We start from the raw sequence: 16,706 nt of genomic DNA, 5'->3' as shown, positions 1-16,706 counted from the left end.
AGAATAAGAGTAGAGATGGAAAGAAGAGAAAAATTAAAAATAAAACGAGTCAGTGCGTGAGCTTGCACTAAACATAAAGTTCTGAGAACAGAAGCATATGAGATAAAAATAATTTTTAAGCAGGTACTCCAAAGGTGTTGAAGTTGTGTAGGAGAAAATGACTTCACTTTCAAATTTTTATTCCTCTATTTAATTTATTATTTATTTTTCTATTTAATTTTTATTCTATTATTGCATTTTTTTACAATGAATGTGCATTACTTCGATGATTAATAATAAAACTGCAAAAGAGTAGTTATTGGGAATATTAGAGAAATATTCATATTATATTACTAGGTTCATTGTGCTTACATTTTCTAATAACAGCTTTATTGAGATACAATTCAAGTACTATAAAATCCACCTTTTTAAAGCATATTTTAGTGGTTTTTAGTGTATTCACTGAGTTGCACAACTATCACATATCTAATTCCAGAACATTTTATCACTCCAAAGTGAAACCCCTGTACATTAGCAGTCACTCCGCATTCCTCTACCCCCATGCCCAAGGCCCTTCCACCACTAATCTACTCTCCCTAAATATAGATTTGCCTATTCTGGATATTTCATACAAATGAAAACATGTAGCATGTGGTCTGTGTCTGGCTTCTTTCTCTTAGCATAACATCTTCAAAGTTCATTCATGTTGCAACATGTATCATATTTTGTTCCTGATTTTTACCAAACAGTATTCCATTGAACGAATGTGCCACTTTTTGTTTATTCATTCATCAGTTTATAAACATATTTGGGTTATTTCCTTTTTGGTATAAATAATGCTGTTATGAACATTAATGTACAGGTGTTTTGCTGTGGGCATATGTTTTCAATTCTCTTGCATATGATTCCATTTTTGTTTAAATAAAATTTGTAAAGGCAAAAAAAGCTGAGTATATACACCGAAATGTTAAAAGGGATTATTTCTGAATAGTGATATAATAGGTGCTTAAATTTTTTTCTCCTTTGTACTTTCTTATTTATTTTAAATTTTCAAAAATAAAAGTTAACATTTTTTAAATCGGAAAAAAAAGTACATTGTTTAAAAAATACCAAAAATACAAAAACTCAGGGTCAGTCCCAGAACTGTTCCCCCGCCCCGCCCAGCTTCATCTCTCTTCAAACTTTACACCTCAGCCTGGGTGTAAAGTGGCTTCTGTGGCCTACAAAGTGGCCCTTGTTGATATTCATGTCAGCCCACAGGCCATGCCAAATGACCCATATTTACTTGCCAAAAGACCAGGCACGGGTAGAGGATGCCGCTGAGTTCTGCTACTTTCTCTACTCCCTTATCCCAGTATAATGTCCATTATTTTCAGTGTAAGGATTTTATACTTTTAACAACACTTTTAAAGAACTGTATGAAGCGTGCACGTGCGCGCGCACACACACACACGTCCACGCGCACACTCATACTCCTCTTCCTTCAGAAGCCTGGAATACACTGCAGTTGCACTGCCCTGCAAACCACTCACAGCGCGCGGATCATTTCACCCTGGACACCAAAGCATTCTTCCAGATGTGAGCCACTTGGTGGCGAAACATGAACTGTGGGCACTTCCCATCAGGGCGGGGTGGAGCAGATATTTATAGACCTCAGGAAACTTGAGTTTGACTCATATTTTAGCTGACTCGTGAATCAGAACTATCAAAGACTAGATTTCTTTCCTCCGAGGAGAGAATATTACGATTAGAGCAACCATCTCTGCGCGCTCGCCGAGAGAAAACAAAAGGATTGAGAATGACTCAGCCGGGGCGGCTGGGCCTTGAGAACAATGGAAAGTCACAGCGCGGCCTCAGAACCCGCCTCTGGCCGCGTCTACACTCGCCCGCCGCGTCCACACTCGCCCGCGGCGGGAGGGGGCGAGGCTGCCCGCAGCTCGCGGCAGCAGGGATGCTAAAAAAAAAAAAAAAAAAAAAAAAAGACTATTTCTTACCCTCATTTCTTGCTTTTTAGCCTAAAATGCAGAACTACCTCTTAAGATTACATTATAATTATGATAATTTTGTAAAACCCACAGGAGCTGTGGGACCTAAAAGCAAAAGTCCTTGGGCTTCGTTCCCACAGACCAGGGTCACCGCGGCAGCAAATGGCAGACCCCAGGAAACCCCAAATCGACTCCTCGCTCACCATCCTACCCGCCCCCCTCCCCGCTGCCTAAGGGACTGGGCAGATTCCTGCACACGTTTTCTTAACTCACTCGAAACTATCCTGAAAAAAAGGCACTATAGCCAAAAAACAAACAAACAAAAAAGCACCTTTGCTCCCAGGCCAGGGGTGAACGGTTCACTAAAGTCGGAAGAGGCCAGCTTGGACCGCACAAGATGGGAATTCACCCTTTCAGACAGGCATGGGGAGTCGGGGAAGACCTTGGCTTGAGGCCTGGTGGCCAGACGATCGCTCTCTGGAAAATGCAGTCCTCTCCTACAGAATGTGTGGAGTTTGGGGACTCAGTTACTCTCTAGGAATACAGCACCTGCAGCCAAGATTAGAAAATCAATAGAATGTTTAAGACTGGTTTTAGTCATTGGCGTGTTTGCCAGTGCGTGGGACGAAAAGCATCCTGGCTGCGGCAAGCCAGCTCTTAATATGTCCAGGCAGACCCACCAGTGTCCCCCCGGCGTTTCCAGTGGTCACAGCCCTGTGGGTTGCGCCCCAACTGTGAGAGCCAAGTGCAATGGCACAAGATCCTGGAGGACACACCCTGCGGGGAAGAGGGCATGACCTCTGCATACAATTTGTGATGGCCAGTTCCCCTTAATACCAAAGTCCCCGCCACCCCACGCCCTGCCCCGGACAGTTTCCTGCCAGCCACAAAGCCCAGAATGCCGTCCAAACTCAAGAGTTGCCCCTCTTAATCTCTCTCCTCACCTCCGAGAACACCACACCCTCATATACTAAAACCCTACAACTCCCCCAGAGCTGATACATACATGCAAGTCTCTCTCCTTTTTCCGTAGATGAGATGACCATATGGTTTACCATCCAAACGAAGACTTTTAGAGGGCAAGGGATGCTATTAATAATTACACCCGGACAGAAAAGCTGTCTGAGGCAAGCCAGTTTATTAGTATATTGGGTCACCTTGGGAAATTTGAGCAATTTATCTAAATCCAGAAAATAGTCTTTACTCCTCACAGCCTCCCAGTGAAAAAGGAGGGAGTCAAGCAGGTGGAGGTGCATGTTAAAAAGAAAACAAAATATTCTATTTTATTAAGAACATTTAAGCTTAGTTAGTGTATTTTGCTCCACTTTTGTTAAATACTTAGAGATTTATTTGTAAACGCTGCAACAATTTCTGCAAACATCAGCAAAGCAGGGTTAGCAACTGTTGCAAGGGATGTGGAGCTAGGCTCACTGCGCCAGACTGACCTGACAATGGTATTTCTTCCTGTGGGATCCTCTCTGTGCATTGTCTTTATATACTTGTAATTATTACATATATATAGATTTTGAAAAAGAAATTTTTTTCCCTAGCAGTAGCAATTTAGCTGCCTAGCTATGTGTAGTCAGCAACAACCAACCTTTTTTTTTTTTAACAAACTCATAGCACATACTATGTTTATGCACTATATGTTCTAAGAACTTTCCATATGTTAACTCATTTAATCCTCACAGCAACCTCACAAAGTAAGTATAGTGTTATCATTCTCGTTTTACAGAAAGAGAATCTGAGGCAAAGAGAGGTTAAGGAAATTGACCCAAATCTCACCTTTGAAAAATTGCACAAATGGTATTGTAGCCCAGGATTAGAACCCAAGCAGTTTACTGCCAGGGTTTATGCACCCAGGCACTGAACTATACTGACCCAACTTGTGAACACTTCCTAAAGGCAAGAGATGTGAGAACTGGCTTAATTAAGCTTATTTGCTAAAGTACTTAAAGATGTATTTTACTGGTGTCCGTAGCTCTTTAATAAATGTTCCCATCAGCCATCCCTGACTAAAGCACAGTGGTGGAATAAGGCCATTAGCAGTATAACCAACTCTGATTTTTCTCTAACCCTCAGCTTCCACTAAACTAAAATTCCAGTTTACACTCAGCATTTTCCCTATGCTTTTCCCACCACCTAGAATGCCTCCCAAGCCAACTCTAGCCACTTGACTTCTTTTATTGAAAGCCCCATTTACCTTCAAGGCCCAGATCGAACTGACATTCCATTGTCACACAAGACAGAAACTCTCTCTCCAAAGTCTGAAATCCTACAGCCTTTATTATCAGCACCATTCACATGCCTACATATCTTATCTCCCCTACTCAGTCAGCAATTTCTTTTTCTCACAACACTTAGCACAGCACATTTTCACATAAATAGTTCTCTGTGAATGTATAGCCCCACATTGTTTGCCCTTCATCCATCCTCTCTGTTAAATATCTGCAAAGAAAAGTGATGTATTAATTATTCCAAAAAGAAAAGACTTCCTCCTTCCGAAAGAATCATGATTTTATTCAGGCATCCATGTGTCTCCAGTTCTGGAAGTAGACCCTGATTGCCTGAGCCAGTGTTACCCAATAGAAATATAAAGCAAGTCACATGTGTAATTTTAAATTTTCTAGTATCTATATTAAAAAAATAAAAATAAACAGGCGAAGTTACTTCTAATAAGAAATTTTATTTAACCCAATATATCTAAAATGTTATCATTTCAATATGGAATCAATATAAATAAGAGATATGTGGACAAAAAATGGGTTCTATGGAATGTAACCTCGCAGGGTGATCTTATCATAAATTCTTAACTGTGGGCAGGTCAACGTAGGTAGTCACACCCCAGGCCTGTAACTTCTTTTTTTTTTAATTCTCTCGTATTTCCTTCCCCCTCCCTCCACCCACATAACTTCTTTAGTAAAGGGCTTATCTTTGCCTTAAGAAAGACCTGTCCATTGTTTCTGTGCATCTAGGTTAACATGCCTTTCAGACCCCTCCTTCTAATAAGTGAAAGTGTGAGTTAAACTCTCCTTGATCCATGCCCCATTGCTTTCTCCCACCTTCATGTAATCTTCCTAAGGCTCCCTTCTTGATCTCAAACGCATAAAAGACCCTGCAAGACTTATTCTCCAGACCACTTGAGATCTTGCTCCCTGACAATTGTTGTCATCAGTTTTGCTCAAATAAACTCATAAAAACTCTCTATAGGTTTGAACATTTCTTACATCTACAGATATTTTCTTTGGGTGTTTGTATGTGTGTGGTGGGGAGAGGAGAAAAACAAATTTGGAATCTGATCAGTATTTACACTTAGAGTATATCTTAATTCAGGCTAGACACTTTTCAAGTGCCTGATGGTCGCATGTGGCTCGTCATTTCTATATTGAACAAAGCAAGTCTGAACCCCTCAACATGGCATTCCCGTGGTCACCAATATTGGTCCCAGAGGGGTAGGCTGGAGACCAAAGGTGGGCTGATCCAACTGACACAGAAAAATTATAGGCCCTGTTTGGGAGCAGTATCTACCTACTGGCAGTGACTAGGAAGCTTGTAGCTCTGATTGTAGCCTTCGTGGGAATTATCCTGGAACCATGAGGGAGAGCCAGCAAGGCTGACACCAACATCGAGGATGGCAGGAATGGGGAGACAGAAAAACCCTGTGTCCTTAATGATATCACTAAGCCACTGATCGCGCAGAGCTTGGCGCTCGCTCTATTTGTGGAGATGAAAAATGATGAATTTTCTTTTTGTTGAAGCCAGACTGAGTCTGAGTTTTCTGTAGCATCCAAGAAGATCTCAATATTAGAGCCAAGCCTTGAATCCGGGTCTGCTGTCTTCTCTACATCTAGGCTTCTCCCCTAGAGTGCCTCTCAAGGTTAGTAGCTAATTCTTTTGGATCTGGCTTAGAGTCTTTCAGTGGCTGAGTGGTGGCAACTGCCAGTGGATTGGAAGTGAAGACCCCCAAACACGCTGGTGATTTCAAAGGCCTCACCCACCAGATGGGACAGTACAAGTGCAGTCATCCTTTGGAGGTACAGAAGTCCCATCCTGGGGGCAGCCACTGCTCCACTCGACTCTCGAGGCAGCCAGCATTTGATCCATCTGCCAGGGCAGGCATTTGTCACAGCCCTTCATCACCTCTCCTGGAACTCATAGACCCTGGAGTTGGCCCAAAGCTGGATAAGCAAGAGCACTTTGCCAGGAGGCAGCTCGGGAAACCACACTTTCCACTGTGATATGGCAGCCTTTTCTGGAAGACTGGTAAGGATAGGATTACATAACCTAGGCCAATTGCTGGTGCAAGGAATTTGGAAGAAAGGTCAGGAAAGTTCACGAGAGCACTGACAACTCCAGGGCCATAAACTAAAGAGAAGCAGTAACAACAACAACAAAAAATGGACTGAAAAAATGCCACCACAAGAATGAGATAAAATTCCAGATAAGCCCAGTTCTTCATGCATTGCCTAGAAGCGGCTGTGGTGTGTGAACAAACCTGCTCTGAATCAAACAGAACGTATGGTTCACTTATAATACACAGGTCTTACAGCCTTGAAACTGGAAGGGAAGGCAGAGTCACAAATATTCAAGCCTCCCTCCTATCTGTCTTGGAGAATATGTGCTGTGCACTAGTTGGTGAAAATTTGGCAACATGGTTTAGTGAGATGAATGTGACTTCAGGACCAGAGATCGGCCACTTGGCGCTAGTGCAATGGTAGGCAACTAACTCACAAAGCCTCCTGAGGCTCAGTCTCTACAATGAGCATTACCATATCAATCAATCTCACAGCTTTGCAAGGATTACGTTCTTAAATGCATGTGAAACCCCTTGTAGGCTGTAAGGGCTATAAATGTTCACTGCTATAATTTATTTTATTAAAAAAAATACCTCTGGTGGATTTTTCATACCCAGAAGCTTCTACTTCTTATGTGCTTTTGAGGAATAAATGACAAATATAAGTATGTTTAACAAAATTATATGTTCTTCAGCATTTATTCCCATCAACTTACTCTCTCTGTGCCTCCAGTTCCTGATTTACAAAATGAGAGCTCAAATTCTTATCTTGCACATTGACCAGATGAGGTTACAGATCCCAAAGTTTACAAAGATTTAGAGCTTATATATCAGGGTGCTGCTCCCCAAAACATTTATAGCATCTAATTGCAAAAGAGCTTGCCAGGGTGTGAGATCCAACTCCTGTGTTATGAAACATTTCAAACATTGGAAAGTACAGAAAAGAATATGACACCCCTATTACCATCTGTTAAATCTGGATGATAGTCTTATGACTGTCATGTTCTCTTCTGTAGTTTTTGATGTTTGAAATATTTCATAAGACAACAATTTTTAAAAATAATTTTTAATAGACCTAAGTATCGACATCTCTCAGATTTATTTGTTGTCTCCCAACCTTCCATATACTCCATCCCCAACATTGAATTAGATACTGCTTCTCTGTATTTCTGTCACACTCTGAGGTAACTTCTGTTAAATCACTTATCACACTTCATTATAACTTCTCATTACCCCAGGTTTTGAGCAGTTTGAGGGCAGAAAGCAGGCCGTTCATCTGTCTCCTCATCAAGCCTCATACTTACCATATTGTGGAGCTTAATAAATATCTCAGAAAATTAGACTAAGTAAATTAATATGAATGAAAGACTCCGGTTTCTCTCTAAGCCTTCACTGACAACCAGAACCTTTCTCCTCTCCATTTCTCTTTTGTATTAGACATAAATTCCTCTGAATGTCATAACTCAGAAAAATCTGGAGCCAGAGATCAGAGAAGAATTGTGCTTTGGTTAAAATTGATTTACATAGTGCTATAGACTGAATGTTTGTATCTTCCCAAAATGCATATGGTGAACCCTAATCCCCAGAGTGTTGGTTTTTGGAGGTGGGGCCTTTGGGAGGCAATTAGGTCATGAAAAAGTAACCCATGAATGGTATTAATGCCCTCATCAAAGAGCCTCTAGAAAGCTCCTCTGCCCCTTCTGCTATAGCAATGTGACAGCTGTCCATAAAACAGGAAGAGGACTCTCATCAGACACCAAATCTGCCAGCATCTTGATCTTGAACTTTCCAGCCTCCAGCACTGAGAGAAATAAATGTTTTCTATAAGCCATCTAAGTTATGGTATTCTATTATAGCAACTCAAATAAACAAAGATACATATACTGAAAATGCAAAAGAAAAGGCAAACTCAATCAGAACATCACTCTTTTTCCAGATTTTCAAGACTATAAATATGAATTTGAAAAATATGGTAACTTTTTAACAATGATAATCCAACAAGTCAGTCCTATACCATGGTTTCTCTGCTCAGAGGACAAAGGTCTACAGACTTGGAGACAATTTATATTGTTTGGTGCACAAGAACAAACCCCGTTTGATAAGATTCTTGTCTTTTATTATAGTCATAATATTCAACCAGTGTGACCGGAAAAAGGTGGTAGAATCCATGTACCATCATTCTATGGAGTACTGAGCTTTTCGATCATCTGCTCTGCCCTTCCTAATCCATATTTATCTGAATACTTGTTCTGGTTCATTTTAAAGAAACACAATTGTTTTTAAGGTGAAAATTCATATACTAAAAATTTTACAATTAGTTACTGCATGATGTCTGAAATTTCCCTACTTTATAGTTAACCAATCTATCCAAAGGATATTATCCTGGACAGAAGCTGGTATATCTGGTTATGGGTGCAACCGCTCTATTTGATGTCAATGCTTACCTTTCCAGTTCCATCTGCTGCCTCTCCCTTGCCACACATCATGAGGCCGCCATGCTGAATAAGTCATTCTCCGGATTTCCTGGCCTTGATATGTATTACTTCTTGAGCCCAGATTAGGGGGTCTCTTTCCAGGGATCTCCTAAGACTCAGGTCCATTGTCACCTCCTCTGGGAAGCTTCTCTGAGCCCTCCTTGCTTCATCAGTCATTGTACATCCCTCTATTTCAATACTCACCACTTTGCTGGAATTATTTGTTCCCATGTCTTATTTCCACTAAAAGCTACTGGTGGTCTGAAACTAAAATCTACTCCTCTTTGTAGTTCTAATGTTGAGTATGGCACCTGACAATGAATTAATGTTTGGCGAGTGAATAGCTGTGACTGAACAATCATAAATAAATGTGCATGATACAACAAAGCTGTAGTTAAGATCATTTGCACATATGCTACTAGAGAACTTAAGGCAAAATTGTTAAGCAAAATGCAGAGACCCACAAAGAGAATGGACTTAACCAAGGATCCACTGAGGTTAAACAGGGAGACTGTGAGTTATGTGTGCTGAGCAGAGCCGGGCCTCTGTGCTGGGGTTCTTGGCCCTGCTCAGTCCCTTGCGCTATGTGAGAAAGTTCAATGCAAAGGTAGTAATTTTTACAGTGATGAAGGACTGAATGCCTGCTTACTCATCATGTCTTATCTGACTTCTGCTGCTCTGTTCCCAAACTGCTGTTTCCACAAGTTTTCCGGATACTGTAGGCCAGTGTGTATATTGAAGTGAGCAGAAGAGAAAACAGCAACACTCAGGGAGCCAGAAAAAAGAGCAGGTTACCTCAGTAAATTAGCTACAGCTACAATTCCACTAGAGTCCACAGAATTCAACCACCTGCTTTCAAATAGTAGTCCAACTAGGAGAGTGACCTAATCTTCCATTTATAAGTATAAATCCTTTCAAATTATCTTACAGTCTATGTAGTGGCATTCTTGATTTATAAAGACATTATTATATGTAAAAACATACTTATTCAGCTATTGAATTCAATGTACACATAAATTAACTGAGAGATTTGTCACTGTGCAAAATGACTGGGAAATAACCTCTTCTGAGATGACTTTTGAAGGCTGACAGCATTCAGTGCAGGGAGAAGTGTAGTAGTGTATAGAATTGGCCTTGAGGTGTGCTCTGTGACTCTACGTAAGCTACTAGGTTTCTGAGTCTGATCTTTAAAACAGATGATTCATTAAACCAGTCAGCATATTCAGGCAATGGTTCTCAAAGTGTGGTACAGAGAACAGTAGAATCTGCATCACTTTGAAACTTGCTAAAATGTACATTATCAAGCCTCACTCAGACCTACAGGACCAGAAACTCTGGGGCTCATCAGTCTATGTTTTAACCTGACTTCCAGGTGATGAGGCCGCATACTAAGGTATGAGAACCACTGCTTTAAGTGCTGGGGCCTCCTGCAGGAGCTCCAGGATAAAGACCCTGAGCCAGATCACGGTCCTACTGGATCGCGTTGAATGTGGATCCAGGCATTCCCAACTGGCCTACTGCATTCACAGCCTCTGCAGGTACCCACTTTGGACCTAGTGCACAATCCTTGGCAGTCTAAATGCTGCTAGTATCACCCCATTTCCCAGTTCTGCTCAGCTTTCACTCACTCACTCACTCACTCATCCATCCTCCAATTTACCCTCAAGTCACTGACCTCTAAGATAACATGTGCAACAGACTAAATGAATGCCAACCGAAGCATGTACACTTTGTACCCTGCTCTCTTATGCAACCTCTAATTGCCACAAAGCGGGCTGAGCATAAGGAAATTAAACTCCATCCTGTGAGCCGAGAACAGGCTGGGGACACTTCAGGCAGGAAGCTTCCTTTTCTGGAATCCCTGTAGGGCCTGCTTGGAGGATGTTATCCTCATTCCCTCGAGGTAACAGGAAATCCAATTATACAAAGCAATCATACTTATATTTTAAATGATTGTGGAAATATTGTTGTGTGATACATTTATATAGCACTTTAAAAATATTTTTCATGTTTTATTTTACTAGTTTATCCCAAGGTCGATGCTACGAAAAAGGTTTTAAAAAATCAGAATTATTATCATTATTTTAAAGTAAAAAAATGTTACAATGAGATTCATGATTTCTTGAGGCTCAGCTGAGAGGAGCAGCATTAGACCAGGTGGGGTTGTTGATGAGGCCCTGCAGGGCTAAATCCTGCATGGAACTTGGTGAACTCATGACATAATATACTTGTTTCTAGTTGAGTTCATCTTTCATAAACAGCATTTAATCATATAACAATCCACTGCCCCAATTAATTAAATTAAGCTGATTCAATGGCCCCAGAATAAAGTACAGGACCCTAATACTCTAAGGCTGCCATTGTCTGCCCCCACCTTCACTGATTTACTTTTAACACAGCCTTTGAGCCCTAATCCCCATCGGGCATTTGGGGATCCAAGGGATTTCATACAGGGACAACAATTGCAAGCATGGTTCTTGCCCTCATGGTGCTTACGTTCTAGCTTAACTCTCCTTTCAACCTATTTTCCACAAATACCTGCAAAATTCTTCCCTCGAGCCAAACTGCTGTGGACTGTGACTTACACTCTCCTGCCCTCATGCTGGTATTGAGGTCAGTTCCTCCACTTGAAGGCTTCCCATTCTCTTCTTCATGCAGTGAATTCTTAAACATCTTCCACTCGAAGAAACATCACTTTTCCACAAAATGTTATAACATCCGGCATGTGCTTCAAAATACTTCTATAGGAGAGGAGGTAAGTAGGAGAGGGTGAGATGAAAGAAGACTGGCCATGAGTTATTAATAGTTGCATTTGATGGATGAGTTTTTGGGAAGTAATGGATAGGGAAAGAATTAGATTATTCTCCCTTTCTTTCTGCTTTTGCCTGTTTGAGCTTTTCCATAATAAAAAATTGAAAGTACGTGTATATAAATAAATATTTTAAAATAAACTATTAAAATAAATTACATATAATACAATAATAATAGTAATCATGATTATGGTAATAAACATTTTTGACCAGCACAGAGAGGGAAGTAAGTGACTCTGACTGGAATTGCTGAGAAAAATATATGTATACATATTCTCTGTGCTAGTACAAAATGTTGTTTTGTTGTTTATTACTTTACATATCTATCTTCCCGTTAAACTGTCAACTTCTTGAATAAAGACCCTTTTGTTATCTTATTTATCTGTACATCTCTGTGCCTAGTACATTCTCCACTAATTGAGCAAATGCAAAACTGTCCTTAAGTGTAGTTAACTTTGAGTAGTAAAATGGGGCTATAGCCCCGGAGCATAGAAATATTGTGATGTTTAATGGAGTGCAATAAGTGACAGCTGTAAACTCCAATGTGGTTTCAAATTATAGAGCATTCAATTCTTCCTTGAACCTGACCAACAATTAAAAACCAAAGTAGAAAATGGTCAAATGGCACATTTCCATGCAGAATATCTTCGAGGGAGGACTGCAGGCTACACCATCATCTTCACAACTATGCTAGCATTTGCAAAAACACTTCAGCAAATAATCGGAGCTACTGTCTCTCCAAGCTTCCCCACAGCAGTGCTTCATGCCAGTTTCTGGTAGACTGGGTGTTCCTGCTGGTCGGGAAGCCCTTTTCCTGTCTGGAAATGGAGAGTTAGATATTGGCTAATTTGATTATCCTCCTGTTGATTAGCTTTATTCAAAATGCCATGGCAAAACACACTTTAATAGCAACCAATGCAGATTTGTATGTTAACTTGTACATGGCTTCTTAATCTCTGCAGATATATATGCAGGAATCCCAGAGGCCTGGGGCAGGAATGTGTGGCTGCTTGTACACGTTTAAATGTCAGACATTCTTTAAATGTCTGTGGACCCTGCCCCTTCCCCCTCTTTCTCCTAATCTTCAAGCCACCCAACAGTCCTAGCAGGTACCTAGGTTGTAGGTAGGTTGTAGGTTGCCCTCCTACAACCCTTCAGCCAAAACAACACACTGGCATAACAATGTTTCTTGTACTTGGAATGGGCATACAAATTATGCTGCTTAAAGTAAAGATTTGGATTCTGCAGGTCTGGAGGGGGTCCTGAGATTATGTCTTTCTAACAAACTCTCAGATAATACCCCTTGTTCCTGGTCTACAGATCACACTTTGAGCAACAAAGCTGTACAGAAGGAGTCAGTCAACTTTTTATAAAAAGCCAGAAAGTAAAATTTGAAGCTTTGTGGGCAATAGGGTCTCTGTCCAACCACTCGATTCTGCCATTGTAGCATGAAATCAGATGGACAACATGTAACTTAATAGGTTTGGCTGTGTTCCAATAAAATTTTATTTGTGGACCCTAATATGTGAACTTCATATAATTTTCATGTTAGGAAATTTTATTCTTCTTTTGATTTTTTCTCCCTACTCTTTAAAAATGTAAAAGCTATTCATACCTTAAGGACAGTATAAAATAGGCAGTGAGCTGGATTTGCCTGGTGCACCATAGTTTGTCCACCTTGCTCTAAAGCACAAACTGTGGAGGCAGAGACCCTACTGTGGGTCCCAACTTAGCCGTTTACTAAGTCTCTCGAGACGGATGTCTAACCTCTCAGTCTCATTTTACAAAGTTGTTTAATGGGAGCAATAATTCTTGTCCTCTTAGGGCTGTTGGCCAAGTGCCTAGAACACATCAGGCCCTCAGTAGAAGGAAACCACTATTAGTATTGGCATTTCCAGGCTACATTCTTTATACATTATTTTCCACAGGTTATAATGTATAACTTCCTTATACATTATTTTACTCTATAAAACCCCTGTGGCTCCCTGTTTCCCACTGGGTCAGTTTAAGCACTTCTGTGTGACTTTCAATGCTCTCTATGATCTGAGTTCACTCTCTTCCCATTTTATTCCAAAACTTCCCATTCTCAGTTTATTCAAACTGATTTCCTATTGCTCCTGGCCTGAGGTGATATTTTCCCCTCCCTGTTAGTCTTGCTTCTCCCCTTTGCTTACTATAAACTAATTAGGTAGGGCCCAGTTCAGTTCTATCTCCTCCATAAAAACTGACCTTATGATTGTGATCATTTTCCAAAGTCTATTTCCTACACACAGTCTCCTATACCATATGTTATGAACTTCTTAGATAACAATTATTTGAGTAGTTTTTGCCTAATCTAGGTAGTAAAATATGTCCATGTTGGTACTTTTTATAAGAACTATGAGATGGCTTTTAGTTATATTTGTTTACTTTAATTTGGGAATCAAACTCAGTTCCAAAAAAGAGCATCCATAAGAACATTTATTTATTTATTTGACAAATATCTATTTGCTATCTCTGAGCATCCATTAAGAATCAAACACTGTTCTAGGCTCTCAGGATACAAAGATTTTAAAAAAAACTATTATGCGACAGATTTTCAAAGCAATTTCTTTGTTGAAAATGACTAAATAACTGATGTCAAATATATATATTAAGGGTAGACATATTTCCCAAATCTTAGTGTCAAACCCTTCAGATTTGAGTCCCCACCGCAGCAATACTGACTGATTCCTTTGTTATTGGAAAACATAGAAATTTAAAACAGAGGATGGGTGGGTCACAGTGAGAAACACTGAATAATATTTTGCCCCTTTTAAAGGAATAAAAAGGTGGTTTCTCCTTTAATGACAGATTCAAATCCAGGATCTGAATCACAGATTCCAAATGTCTGGTTACACTTTTTTGTAGGCCTAATTTTGATAAGACCCATTTTCTAAGCACCTCCTCTTTCCCCCTACCATACTCAAATAATCATCGACACCAGTGAGTAGGGCTATAATTCTTCAGGAGATTTATAATGAATTATTAAAAGGGATGAATTGCAGGCACCTAGAGGAAAAAAGTAACAATCACTTGGCCCTCATAAATTCAATGAAACATACTATATTTCCTTCTATGACTACTTTGTCAATAAGGAGAAATGAAACAACATTGTATATCTGAAACTGAGTGATATATCTGAGACCGTAAAAAGAAGGCTCCAAAAGACTAAATTGATATTCTTGAAAAATGGAGCGAATTCTTCCAGGTGGGAATGGATTCCCTATTAAAAGAAGCATTCCAAAATAAGCTGGATAATCCATTGGCCAGTATATTGGAGGTGGATAAATAGTATTGATTTAACTGAATAAGTTTAAGATCCCAAATGAGAGTTACTCATTTTGTTTTATAATACTTGTGTACTCATACTCTGTAGAAAAAGAAAATAAAATACTTGATAATGTTTACGTAATCATAGATGTGAACTTCAGAGAATGAATACTAAATTTTGAAAACTATAATGTCCAGATACAAAAATCCATGTCCTTTCTTGCATTACATAATACATAACTACTTAGAGAAAAAAAAAAATTCTAGAGGGAATGAAATCTGTTCATTCTGTCTGAGGGGTAGTCATTAGGCCACAACAGGGGAACAATTCTTTACTTGCTCATTCTCTACCTTCTGGTGAGATCAGTAGGGTTGCTGTCCCTAAAATGTTCCCATGTAGGCCCAGATTGGTTCCTGGTAATACTACATGTTCCTGCACTCTTAGATAAACTCAAATAATTCCTCTGAAAATTTCCAATAGCAGATGAACAATATTATAGACATTATTTTCCAAGTAGCAATGATAGTTTTCCATTTACACAGGGACATTTGCCAAATGTCTGGGGTCAATGGCTAGAAAGTTAAAAGTTTCTATGATTTAGAAAATTCTGAACTTTAACAATGAAACTTGAGCTATTAGCACTGACATTTATTTATTGAACATGTCCCTCTGAAATACAACAGGTAGGTATCTGGTGGGCTGAGGTAATGAAATGATACTGGGGTTAAGATGTTTCCTGAGACCCTGATACCTAACTAATTGAAGTTGCTGTTTTGTTGACTGAAAAACATTTTAAACTTTGCTCAGGGAATTATAGAACTGTAATTATCACATCTAAAATTTGACTCTGCTCTTTTCTGTGACGAAGGTAGGAATAGAAATTGGGCGGTAGGAAGGGGGGTTCCTCAATGATTTTTATCACAGAAACTGGATTTGGGAGGGGACTTTGAAAAATAGAAGTGAGATTCCTTTCTCCCGCACACTGCAGCTGCCCTGGGCAGAGCTAGACGCTCAATGTGCTCAAACCTGAGGTGCCCAGAAACCACCTACTTTGAGGGGGGAGGATGAATTAGGCCTGCTAATACCATACTAAAATACTTATGACTTCATATTCATGCTTGTCTTTTCCAGTGACCTCAAATCCACCCCACCAGCCTTCCTGAAAGGAAGAACCTGGTCTTTTATGTTTCTAGATCACTAACGCTAAGAACACTGCCTGAACATATTGACTGGATTAATGTGGCTGAATGACATCGGTGGTCATTCATTGGAATACTCACTAGAAGTGTTCACTAGACTATTTTTTTAAATGCTCTTAATTAGAAAAAGTCAGCATACAGGTTCCTGTTGATTAGAGAATCTGGTCTCATCTAGGTTTTTCACTCATGTGTAAATGTAACACAGAGTGAGGTTCCAAATTTATTTATTTTTGGTGTATATGAATACTGAGCAATTCAAGTTAAAATTTTCTTATCAATCTAAAACACCGATTAAAACTTATTCTCTGTCTCACTGAACTCTCACCCACTAGCCTATGTTCAGTCTTACTGTAGAAGAGTAACCCCAAATCAAAAGAAAGTTGAGGGCAAGTGTGGTTAAAGTCTACCCTTAGTAGCTTTGTAAAGATCCCCTAAACAGTACCAATAACGACAATAAGTATGATGCACCGCCACAGCCATTGATCGTGGCGAAAATACCTAAAACTATTTTCCCACTTTTTTTCTGAAGAGTCGAGGGACTTCTGTCTGCTGTTAGTACTAGTTTAAAATATTTAAATGAGGTTTTCACACTTCTAAGGAAAACCCAGATTTGAGAGTGCTAAAATAATCCCCATATACCTAAAAGTGAGCGCTCCATGTGGATCTAAAATTA

Source organism: Rousettus aegyptiacus, unplaced genomic scaffold (genome assembly GCF_014176215.1).
Source record: "Rousettus aegyptiacus isolate mRouAeg1 unplaced genomic scaffold, mRouAeg1.p scaffold_m13_p_1, whole genome shotgun sequence".
Lineage (NCBI taxonomy): Eukaryota > Metazoa > Chordata > Mammalia > Chiroptera > Pteropodidae > Rousettus > Rousettus aegyptiacus.
The sequence above is the reverse complement of the archived record's forward strand: the minus strand, read 5'-3'. Positions refer to the sequence as shown.